At 52.9% G+C, this 12,803-nt stretch overlaps 1 pseudogene; it reads right to left on the reverse strand.

The window, feature by feature from the left end:
• LOC128945551 (uncharacterized) overlaps positions 1-12,803 on the reverse strand; it is a 1,882,792-nt pseudogene that overhangs the window by 912,063 nt on the left and 957,926 nt on the right.

The following is a 12,803-nucleotide window of genomic DNA, read 5'->3' on the forward strand; positions in this document are numbered from 1 at the left end:
GGGTGGAGTTGGGGTTTGGGTCAGGGGAGGAGTTCTTAGCAACACAAGAAGGGTGGCATCAAATTCCTGCCTCTTAGCAACAGCAGCACTCCACACAGAACGTGTCCCCAAATCCTAAATTCCCTCTAAAACAACTGAGAAATTATGGAACTTCAGATCTATCTATTTGATCAATTTCCTTCATTTCACCGAGTTTTGTGTGTTTTAAAAGGATGAAGGTGAAGCAGAGGAAAATTAGGGCCAAACCAAAAGGAGAAGCAGCCAGGTGTGTCCCCACCTTGGATCACAGGGAATGTGAGTGACCAGGGCTGTGCCCAAAGTGCCTCCTCCAGTGGGGGATGGAGCTGGAGCAGCGCACGAAGCTCTGCCCGCACTCGTGGCACTCGCAGGGCTTCCCTTAGTGGTGCCTCCGTTGGTGTTTGGTCAAGTTAGAGCTGCTGGAGAAGCTCTTCCCACACTGGGGACACTCGTAGGGCCTCTCCCCAGTGTGGATGCGCCGGTGGGTGATGAGGGTGGAATTCTGCTTGAATCCCTTCCCGCAGTCGGGACAGCGGAAGGGCCTCTCCTCTCTGTGAATCCGATAGTGCTGGAGGAGATAGGAGCTGTTCTGAAACCTCTTCCTGCATTTATCACACTCATAGGGCCTCTCCCCAGTGTGGATGCGCCGGTGGTTGGTGAGATCGGAGTTCTGCTTGAATCCCTTCCCACAGTCGGGGCATTGGAAGGGCCTCTCCTCCCTGTGACTTTGATAGTGCCGGAGGAGATGGGAGCTGGTCCTAAACCCCTTCCCACACTTGGAACACTCATAGGACCTCTCCCCAGTGTGGGTCCTCTGGTGCTGGATCAGGCTGAACCTCCGGCTGAAGTGCATCCCACACTCGGAACACTTGTACAGCCTTTCTCCAGTGTGGGTCCTCTGGTGCATGATCAGGCTGGAGCTCTGGCTGAAGCTCTTCCCACACTCCCCACACTCGTAGGGCTTCTCTCCTGTGTGGATCCGCTGGTGCCTGATCAGGTCGGAGTTCCACCTGAAGCTCTTCCCACACTCCACGCACGTGTGGGGCTTCTCCCCATCATGGAGCTGCTCATGGAGCACCAGCTCCGAGCTCTGGCTCCATCTCTGGCCGCCTTCCCGGCCCAGGCTGGCTCTTTCCCCCTCAGATCCCCACAAGCTGCATTTGCAACCCCTCCTCGTGCGGCATCTCCAGCGCTTTTCCTCCCCGTTGTCTTCCTGCGCCATGGAGCCGCTCAAAACAGCCTCTTCCACCAGGTTCTGCCGCGGGCATTTGTCCTCCCTGCTCTCCATGCTCACCTCCTGCTCTGGGGGAGGAAGGACAAGGACAGGATGGGATTTGCCTCCGTGCCACAGGCAAGGACAAGGAGATCCCCCCAGGGCTGAGCTGCAGCTGGGGCCGTGCTGGGCTGGGAGATGGAGCAGCACAGAGGGGAAAGGGGCACTGACTTCCTCCTCACCTGCCTCAGTGTCCCGGGGCATCTTCTTCTTCCTTGCAGCCTCCCAGGCCTTGGCAATGGGAAATCCTGGTTTGGGGAAAACAAGGGATGAGCACATTTGTAGGAGTGTCGGGGGGTAGGACGGTCAGGACGGTCGGAGACGAGAGATCTCTGCAGCCAGGTCGTGGAACTTGTGGTTTATTGCAAAGGGCCTGGGTGCAGGGCCCTGCTTGGAGCTGCCAGGCACAGCTCGGAGCAGGCCTTAGAGAAGAGAAGGGTAGAGAGGGTGAGAGGGTAACAGAGTAAGAGAGCAAAAGCGTAAGAGAGTAATGTTCCCGTTACAATACAATAAATCTTCTTCTGTGTTGAATATCCTATTTCTCACCAACCAATCTAGTACAAGATACAAATCCTACAGCATTTACATACAGCCTGTAAAAGTCATTACATCACCATACTGTGTTACATTTTACACCCTAAAATCTCCTCTTTGGACCCCTTCTGCTGAGTCAGTAGGGTCTGCTCTGACCCTTGGATCTGTCTGCAAGCAGAGGGAACTGTTTCATCAAAAGGGGATTACCTTCACTTGGGCCACACCATTGTTTTCCAGTTGTTCGCTAACTAAGGTATGTCAAAGCTTGCTTTCATTTCAATCTTCCTTATTCTTCCTATATTCCCAAAATCTTCTACCAGACAATCATATTTATAAGGTTTTCCTGTTTCATCTTCCCCAACACATATTGAGTTTGAAGGTCCCTCTGCCCAAGTCCATCTCTAAAAGTCACCGGCCACCTGGGCTCCAGAAAAACCACCCAAACACCCAGATTCAGCCCTGAAAAAGCCTCCCAGGAGTTCCCCATCCCTAGTCCCTCCCCTCTGGTGTTCGAGGGTTCCCCCCTGTCCCAGCTGCTGGGAGTCACGCTTGGATTGGGGGTCCCCCTTCTCCTCGGTGCCCGCCCTGCCCAGGCTGCTGGCAGTCCCAGCAATTCCAAAAGCTCCCCCTGCTTCATTCTCCCCATTTCGGGATCCAGGGGCTGTTTGGGCTCCCGGGCTCCCTTCTCCCCTCATTCTCTGCTCTGGGCTCCAGCGGCTCCAAGGAGTCCCCCCTGCCCCTCTCCAGGCTCTTGAGGCTCCCGCCAATGGCACCGCTCCCCCCTCTCTGGGCTCCCCACTTTGGGCTCCTGGGGGACACAGGGCTCTGCTCCTCCAGGCTGCCTCTGCCGGCAGCCGCCACCGCCACCCCCGATCTCCCCCCAAGGGGCCTTTTCCGCTCAGCCTCGGACTGTTTCATTCTCCAAACATCCCCCCAAAACCCCAACCCAGGGACACCCCAGGATATCCGGGCCGAGCTCCCCCTCCCCGCTCACCAGTGCAATGAGGGGATGATGATCCCACAGGTGGGGGCTGCGAATTCAGGCAGGGATCGACGGCGTGGTTCCCTCACCTCAGCCTTGATCCGTCTTCGTCCCTCCTCTTCCTCTTCCTCCCACTCCTCCTCTTATGTTCCCCCTCCTCCTCCTCTTCCTCTGTCTTATCTCCACTTCCTCCTTCCCTTTATCATTGCCCTTCCCTGCCTCCTCCTCCTCCCCCAGCAGCAGCCACACCCTCGGTGCCCCGTTCCCGCAGCCCTCGCAGCCCGTTCCCGCAGCCCTCGCAGCCGCCCTCGCAGCCCGCGGCAGGAGCGGGGATGGAGCCGGGACAGGTTGGGATGGGCAGCGCGGGGCTCTCAGCTGCTCCAGCCGCTGCGGGCGGGGGGAACCCGGCCCGGGCCAAAGGAGAGAGAAACTGGGCAAACTGGGGGCAGAGCACAAAGCTAAGGATGCAGCAGAAAATGGAGCTGAGTTATGTTAATATTAACTCCAAACAAGGAAAAACTGGAAATTCCAAAGTTTAGGGAAGCCAAGAAAATAATCATTAAAAAAGATAGGAAGTGAAAAAGATAAATCAGGGAAATGGAAATTTCTTGATGGAAGACAATTTCATAATAAAATGTGATTACTAGGAAAATATTAACAGACTTGAATGAGAAAACCCACTGGGGTAGTCAAGCTATGTGTGATCATTTTTTAAGGAACTATGGGTGCACTGGGACTTTTGGAGTAGCAAAGCCAGTAACTGAGAAATGTTCAATTTGCCAAAGGAGAAATATAAAGGTGAAGAGAAAAGCAACATTTGGAGGTCATGAGTTAGCTGGTTGACCATTTCAAAGTATCCATGCAGAAGCTTAGATTTGTTAGGTTCTGGGTCTATTTGTAAAAAAAAAAAACATTTAATCTAGAAGAAATAGAATATGCCATACGTTAGACAGGAGATTTTAGGAGAATAAAAATCTTTAAAGTATCAGAAAGCCCCGAGAAAAAAAACAAGAAAAGAAAAAGGGGAAATGAAAGGGAGAGGAACAAGAGGAAAAATCAGAAAGAGAGTGGGACCCTCTGCAAGTCTTGCCCCCTCTGTTCGCGGCCGAGGCGCCTGTCCCAGGTCCTGGCTCGCTGCCCGCCTCAGCTCCGCCTGCCCCGGTTTCCATCCCAGGTGCAGCCTCACTGCCCAGGGCAGCTCCACCTGCCCCGGCGCTGTCGCTCAATTTGTGTGCCCTGCTCCCACTGCCTGGCCCGCGGCCGCTCTGCCGCCCATGCTGGGCAAGATGGGGCTTGCTCTGTCCTGCCGCCTGCTCCGAGGTCACCGCGCCCACCGCACCCAGGGGGGGTCCCAGCCATCCCATCCCCGCCTGCCCTGCCCGTGCCACCTGCGCTGGGCACCGCCGCTGCTGCCGGGCTCTCCCACCTGCCTTTGCTCTGCCGGCAGCTGCCGGATCAGCCGCCATCAGCCACGTGGGGGCTACCCACGCTCCAGCTCGGGCTCCACAGGAAGATCCCCCTCTGGCGATCCCGGCAGCAGACCCTGCCCACACTCCCACCGAGCCTCGGCGGGATATCCTCCCCTGACCCCATCCTGCTCTGAGTTACGTCCCCTTGGTAACCACAGCTCCGGCTGTTCAGGGAAACTCTCTCACTCTCGAGGAAGCACCTAATCGAAACACTAAGAGCTCAGTTAAAAGGCAGCCCTCTCCAAATTCTTTCCCAAAACACGGGAGAAAGCCTATAGAAGGTAAAAAAGTGAAAGAGTTAGATGAAGGGATTGGTCTATTTCCGTTCAGAGAGGTTCCCATGGGAGGGATGCGCTGCCCCGCCCCGCGGGAGCCACCAGCACCCCTGCCGGCTGTGCCCGGAACTGCACCCAAGGGCAAAGCGCCGCAGCCCAAAGGCCGGGACTGGGTCCGGGCTCTGTTTGCTGTCAGTGCCGCAGCTGTTGGTGTTTGTTTGCTTTATTATACACAGTAGTAAAGTACTGGTATTCCTATTCCCATATCTTTGTCTGAGAGCCCCTTGCTTTCACTAGTCTAAAAATTGAGAGGGAGGGGGTTTGCATTCTCCATTCCAAGAGAGGCTTTTTCTGCCTTCCCGAGCAGACACCTCTCTTGTAAAGCAAGACAAGCACCCACAAGCACTGAGGTGGGCTGCAGGAGGGGCAGAAGAAGGCCCTGCAGCACTTGGGCACAAAGGCACAGCAGGTGAGTGCAAGAGTGAAGGCAGCAAAAGGCCAAGCTGAAGGCAAAGGCCAGGGCACAGTTCCTACAGCCCCTGAGGGATCAACCCCAGGGCCCAAGGGGGCCCCAGCACCCAGGGCCCGGCTCGGCCACAAGCACCTGGCACAGGCATTGCCCTCCTCGGCAGGGGAGAGCCCACCCAAACAGCCCCTGGCAAGGAACCAGGGCTCCAGCTGCAGGGCACAAGGACACTGCAAGCACAGACAGCAGCACCCTCAGGACCAGCAAGTCCACCCCTTGATGGACATGGACTGGCAGGGCTGTCACAGCCCACATCACACCAGGGACCCTCCACAGTGCAGCCCTTGAGAACATTTAGGTCTGCATTGAGAGGAGGCATTTCCTGATGGACACAGGGGCCTCTCAATGCACTATGAGTCTTAGACATATGGGGGGGGAAAATGCTAAAAATATGTTTGATTAGCGAGGAGTTAAGTGGGAAACATGCGTGGTTTCATTCAACCACTATTGGTACATCTGGGAGAGGGATTTGAAATTCATGAATTTTTACTTGGTCTGAATTGTTATCATGATTTACTGGGAAGGGATTTGATCGCTAAACTTGGAATGCAAATTAATATGTTAAAAGGTGATACAGAGGCCAGTTCTATTGCACCTTTGTGTCAAATGTCTGGCGAGGCCTATGCCCAAGTGACCCCAGAAGCGTGGGCAGCCCCAGGGAAAAAGGGAAAATTAGATATGGAGCCTCTCCAAAGCACTCTGAAGCAACCAGGACAAGTGGTGTCTAACAGCAACACCCTGTTCCAGGGGAGGGAAGGAAGGGGAATCAGAGACAGCGCAGGTCACCGCCCCATGCTCAGCTCAACCCGCGCAGCTGTGGGTGCTTGTGAGAGCCTGGCACTGAAATGCCCTGAGCAGGAAGGCTTCAATATCTTCTGACGACACCATGGCACCTAACAGGGGGGCAAAAGCAATTCTCACTGCTTCAGCAACCACTGCAGCAGATATCAAGGCACATTCTCCCACAGGAAGCTGGGCTGGCACACAGCCTGCCCTGGCACTTTGCTGCTGCCAACACCCAGCCAGGACATCGGCTCCTGCCTAAGGAGTGCCAAGCAGCACCACTGGTGGCCAAGGGGCCCATGCCAAGTGTCCCCGAGGCCACAAACAGCCGCCAGCACAGCTCAACACGGGGGGACCCCTCAGCCTGGCCTCAAGGGCTCTGAAGCCCCGCAGATTTGCACTTCCCGCCTGCAGCAGGAGGATGGGAGGCCGCCCCTGAGCCTGCCCTGAAGGCAACGCAGCAGCAGCCAGGGCTCCACAGCGGGCCAAGACCCTGCACCTGCCCACAGATCCTCGGCTGGAATCCTCTGCAATCCTGGCCACCCTCCTCTGCCATCTCCAGCCACTGGGGCCAAGCCTTGCTGCCACTGCTGCAGCTTCAGCGCTGGCTGGGCCTGCACTGCCACAGCTGCTGGGGAACACCACGGCACAATTCCACTCTGGGGCTCACGGACACCCACACTCTGGGCTGCCTGCCATTGCACTGCTGCAAAATGTACCAATTTTGGTTCTTTTCAATCTTCTTTCTCTGCTCAGGCTGGCTTTGTCTTTGCCTTGGGGAAAGGAATTTTAAAGCTTTTATTTAAGGGGTGTTACACTGCTCAAAGGAGATGAGTTTTACATCTTAGCAGACTGGGAATAGCCCAAAAGACACCCACAGAGATAATGACCAGCAACAAAACATCAACTTTGCCCAGCAGCAGGAAGAGAAGCTTCATTCCAGGCAGCCCACAGAGGAGCTTTAGAAATGCAAATGAACACTGCTGGGCAAAGTGTGGACAATGCACCTGGGTCTCTTGCCTGGGGCAGGAATTGGGCTGATTCCCTCTGCCCCTCACCCCAAGCTCTGCCTGCTGGCACTGATGGAATTTGCACAGCTCAAGGCAGAGCCCAGGGGGAGGATATCTGACCCTGCAACACAAACGGGTTAAGCTGCAAAGGGAAACAGCAAATGGAGAACGTTGGGAAAACTTCACTATAAATAAGTGGGGGGGAATCATCCCACTGCCCACTCCAACATGTGCTGTCACTGTCTGTTTTATCTAGGTTATATTAGAGCACTGGGGGGTTTTTGCTACCAAATATTCAGGGAAATAAGCTGGGAATCCAAGGATTTGATGATTTAATTAGAGAAAAGCAGTCAATCAATGCAGCCCTGGCTGGAGAGAGCGCCCAAAAATAGGGAAAAGATGAACGGCCAGCAGAACAAATCCTACAACACCATGGACCAGCCCCGGGGAACCCGAACCAATTCGTATCAGGAGCCACAGAACCCATTTCTCATTTCAGTGGCATCATTAGATTACAAGCTGTCCTTGCAATAACCTACCAGACAGCTCCAGCTCCTGACCTTCCTGCTGAGCAATCCACTGAAATGAGGAACACAACACTTAACCATGGGATGGGATCAGATCATCTGTTAGCAGAAAAAGGAGGAGTTTGTGGAAAATTAAATGACACAAACTGCTGTTGGCAAAGAGATGAAAAAGGAAAAGTGGTGAAACAGATAACAAAGGAAAGAAGAAAGCAGCTTATGTACGGATTCAAACGCGGAAAGGATGGGAATGGGACACGGTTTTGTGGCTCCGCGGCAGATCATGGGTTAAATGAATGCTGTTTCTCCTCTGATGTGCTGCAGCAACTCTCATCTTTTTACCATGCTCCACACCTTGAGAGTGCAGCTCATTCAGCAGCTGAGGGAGGGGCCAGGGACTTGTAGATAAGGAAATAACAGGGGAAGCCACCAGCTTCAATAAATGTTACTAATTAACATGGATTGCTGCTCACAGAAAGTCCCGCTAAATTCCTGAACTTCCCGAAGAACAAGGATTTAACATGATACCGAATTTTGCCCCAAAAGGCGATAATAAGCTGCCCAGAGACTAGATTTGAGGTCTATAGGCAGGAGGTATTTATTGACAACGCGTTGGAGAAATCACCAAGTGGATTTCTGAATCAGGTACAGCAAAAGCAGTTTTTTTATACAATTTTGAACAAGGATTACATCATTTATTATATGCATATTAATAAGCAGGCAGGAGTATAGGCGGGGTTTTCCAGGAACTCTTGGTCTTCCGTAGTTCAATTTTAAGCTTCTCCTAATTTGGGCATCTTCCTGTCATCCTTGGCATGTTTTTCCATGACTTGACAGAAATCACTGTTGCACTTGGCTTGATTCTGACGGCTTGGCAGGTCACCTTAACTTTTTGGCTTCTACTTTCGCTTCTTCAAATACTCTAATTCCAAAGTTTCTTTTGTGAGTGTATTTTAGATCATTTATTAACTTATCTAATCAAAGTTTTCCCAAACAATGTATTTTAGGTTATTTATTAACTTCTGTGTTTCCCTTGATAGAGTGTCTTTTAATTCTTTTATTCCTCAGGTCTTTTAATTCTTTTATTCCTCGGAAACTACTGTTCATTGTAATGAATGGCTTCAAACAGAGCCATGAATATCGGCTGTTATACAAAAGTGGGGGTGCACTGTTGGGCAGGATAAAACAAGAAAGCCTTTCAAATATGGCTGCCAAGCAAGGGGTTTTGAGAATATAGAAACTATATGCAAGATTGAAATGAAAGCAACCTTTGAGATACGTTAGTTGTGACCAGTTGAATGTAATCCCCCTGGAGGAAACAATTCCCTCTGCAAGCAGGCCTTGCATCTTGGGAGATAAGGCCCAAAGAATAAGATTTAGGGTTTAACATGTAGACATAGTATGGTAATGTAGTGATTTTTATAGGTTGTGTAGAAATGTTATAAGATATGCATGCTGTATGTCGTGGTTTGACCGGAAATGGGACATCTGGGATATGTTGTTTTGCTGTGGTTACCAATGGGTAATTGGAATTTAAGATGGGCACCTAGTTTGACCAGTGGGACATTTGGATCCGCCTCTTGAGACTACGAACCCAAGGGGTTAAAAGCAGGGCTCTTGGCCTTCGGAGCCCTCTTGGGATTTCCGGCGTGAAGAAGTCTCTCCCCCGGCCCAGTTGCTGGCTGGGCTGGGGGAGGGGAAAGCCACGTGGCCCATCTACGGTAGGCCCGGGTTCGGAGGAAGGGTGGCAGACCCTTGAGCGACCTGTTTATTCCCCCCCCAGAGAATGCAGCCCGTGCTCGAACTGTATATCTTGAAACTTGATATCATGTGCCGGTAGGCAGCACGGCTGGGAGGAGAAAGAGGGGGGGCAGCGGGCAGTCCGGCCGCCTGGGAGAGCTGTTAACCCTTTGGGGAATGAAGGCTTCGCAGAACATTGCCTTTCCTGGGAAAGGGACAGGAGTGGAAGATGAAGGAAGAAAATCAGGCCAGTAAGGAGGGTCTGGCAAAGGGAGAAGAGAGATGTTGAAGGAATGGAGGAAGATGGAGTGGCAGTTTTTGCTGGACTCTTTTTTGTTGTATATCCATGGACTCTCCTGGTGATGCAGAGGCTGTATTGCAGGGGGAAGCGGAGGCTCGGCGTCAAGAGAGTTTGGTTTTGAGACCCCTCGGCCCCAGGGGGTATAGAAGATATGGGGGGGGGACAGAGGTCCCAGGGATGTGACTGTACTCTACTTGGAACGAGACGAGGCATTCTTAAAAGGCCCTGAAGGCAGGCCCCTGCCCCATCCCATGCCAGGTGGTGAGAGCACCTCGGCATGGAAAGGAGATGTCACGAGATAGCAAGATACCGGGCGGATTGCTGATTGTGACAAGAAGTCCGTGGCACAAGGAAGGACTCCGTCTATCCCTTATGAGCTGTAAGATTTGATTTTTTTTTTTTTTTTTTTTTCCAAAGGGTGGTGCCAGACCGAGTGTGGATAATTTTTGGGAAATGTAAATGTGTTTGGGAATTTGGTGGGAGGAGGATAAGGAAGTGTTTCTGTGTAGTTTTCATTCTCCTTGTTTTTTTTTCCCTGTGTGTGTGTAGTTTAGTAATTGTGTGTGTAGTTTAGTTAATAAACTTCTCTTTATGTTTAAGTTGGAGCCTGCTTTGCTTATTCCCTGGCCACATCTCACAGCAGATATCAGGTAAAAGGTATATTTATGGGGGCCCTGGCTTTGCCAGGCCCAAACCATAACACTGTAGTAGATTGGTTAATGAGAATCTGCATATTCAACACTGAAGACGATTTATTGTGTTGTAATGGGAGCTTCGCTCTCTTTTTGCTCCTTTTTGCCCTCTCCCGTGCTCACACTCTGTGCTCTCTTATCTCTCTTCTCCCTTATCTCTTCGCCTGCCCTCGTGCTCCTCTTCGCGCCCTTTTCTTTCTTTGTCTCTTTGTCTTCCCTCTGCACTCCTTCACCCCATCCTTTTACATGCTCTCTGCTCTTAAACTTTTGTCTTTAACTCACTTATACTTTAACCCTCTTTTCTTTCGGCCCTGCTCCGAGCTGCAGCTGGCAGCTCGCAACAGGGCCCTTCACCCATGTCCTTTGTAATAAACCGATAGTTTCATGACTTGGCTTCAAAGAGATCTCGTCTCCGTCCATCCCTACCGTGCGTGACCCCCATCTCCTACAGTGCACATTAACGAGGACATCCAGTTGGCGGATCAGGAGGTCTTAACCTTCCAAGCAGCTCAGCCAGTGGGCAAAAGGAGAGGGAGATGAGCCGGGAAAATGAGGATAAAAAGGAGGCTGCGAACTACAACAACTGCAGAGAGCGCACGGCAAATGCCCCACGGCCTCTCCCCTCTGCTCAGCAATGAAGTCACTTTTACAGGACTCCTCTGTCTCCTCTGGGCACAGAAACCTCCGGCCACGGGAATTTCCCCGCACAGCCCCGGGCACGGGGCAGCCCCCTCTGTCCCAGCCACAGCAACCGGGCCGAGCCAGCGCTGCTCCGCCAGCGGCTCCTGCCGAGGCAGCGGCCGCAAGGAGACCGCGGGCAGCCGCTCCCGCAGCGCCCTCACGCCAGCGGCAACACGGGCCCCACACGGCACAAGGAACCCGCCCGAGCCCCCTGCCGCCCCCGAGGCCCGCAGCCAGCCCCGAGCCCCCGCACAACCCAGCGCGGCTCCCACCTGCGCTGCGGCCGCCTCCGAGCTCCGCCGCCGCCTCACCGCGCTCCGGCCGCTGCCGCCGCTCACGGGACCGCACACACACTCCGACAATGGCGCCGCTGCACAGCCACGGCCGCCCTCAGCCCGCCACCGGGGCCCTGCTCCGCCCCGCTCCCACCAATCAGCGCGCCACAACCACGACTGACGGCACCATCGCCCAATCCCAGCCAGGGGCGGGCTCTGCACACGGCACAGCCCCGCCCCGCGCTCTCAGGGCCCCACGGGCTGCGTGAGGGCAGAGCCGGAGCTGAGGAACAGCCCCCGGAACGGGCCCGGGCCCGGGCCCGAGGGGGATTGAGCTGAAAACACAAACAAACTTCTCCGCACCTCCCGCCACGGCTTTCCCGGCACTGCGGCTTCGGTGGCTCCGGCTCAGCGAGAAGCCCTGGAACCTCACTTCTCCTACCCCTAATTAGGAGCATCAGGGCATCGCTTTGATTTCCCCCAAAAAGGAAAAACCGCCCCAAACCCCTGTGGATGCGTGGGGGAGGGGAGAGATTTCGGACAGAAAACTCCAAAAACTCAGAGCAGGATAATGGGAATTAAGTGAAGAGCCTTAAACCCAGCTTTCCCCCACGCCTCCCTCCTTCCAGCTGCACCTCCTACCCCGGCAGTACCGCCGACAGGGAATGGGGCCGGGCTCAGTTCATGCCCCGGGGCTTCTCCCTCTGCTCAGGGACAGGAGTCGTTCCCCTGCTGCACCCTGGGCTCTCTTCCACCGGAGACTTCTCCAGGAACTTCTCCAAGCTGAGTTCATCCCACGGGGCACAGCCCCCTCCAAGTGCTGCAGCGTGGGTCACTGTGCCCCGGGCTCAGTCCTGCCAGGACAGGCTGCTCCAGTGCTGGGCACTGAGGTTCAGGGACATGACACCATGAGCAACATGATCCAGTGAAGCCAAGTTTATTATCCCTAGAAATACTATATTTATAGAAATTTCTACTGTCCACACATCTCTAGCTAATACATGATTGATTAATCCTAACTCTTCACACCTCTAAAATAGAATGCTGATTGAATCGCTTAATTTTTCATGCATATTGCTGTGGTCGTCTGGCCCACTCCTGACTCATTTTTTTCTTACTTTCCCAAACTTGCTGACAAACTTGCTGAGTCCTGATGACTCTTCTTCCTGTATGTTTTTCAAGGGTATACCAACCCCGTTTCTGACTATGTCCATTATTCATTGTTTGTGAATGTGTCCATAGTTCATTATTACAAGCAGGCTGGATTGTGCTTTGGCTGAATATGTCAAGAACTCCTCAATCTGCAAAAAACTCTCAACAGTTCCCCAGTTTTTTTGGGGTTTTTTTTGCACAAGCCAGACTGATTTAAAAGCAGGTCAATTATTTTCTGCACACAGCATAGTAAGCAAGGCACTATAAGCAGAATTGAGAAAGGAATACAAAGTATCATAATGCCAAAGCCTAAGTCATTGAGCCAGCCTGTTATTTCCCAGGATTTTACCCACTCATCAAAAGAGTTCTCAACAACTGTGAGCTTTTTCATATTCTCCTTAAGCAATGGCAGTTTCTTGTGAATAGATTCAGTGCTCAGAGAGATTCATGCAACACGTCCCTTCAAAATCTTCACACCCATGTCCTTGTGCTAGCAACAAAAAATCTATAGCAGCCCTATCCTGTAACACAGCGTGGCATATGCTACCTACATCAGTGGTAAGCTCAT

The sequence above is a fragment of the Melozone crissalis genome, unplaced genomic scaffold (genome assembly GCF_028551555.1).
Source record: "Melozone crissalis strain CALT ecotype California unplaced genomic scaffold, PUWL_Pcris_2 ptg000066l_1, whole genome shotgun sequence".
Lineage (NCBI taxonomy): Eukaryota > Metazoa > Chordata > Aves > Passeriformes > Passerellidae > Melozone > Melozone crissalis.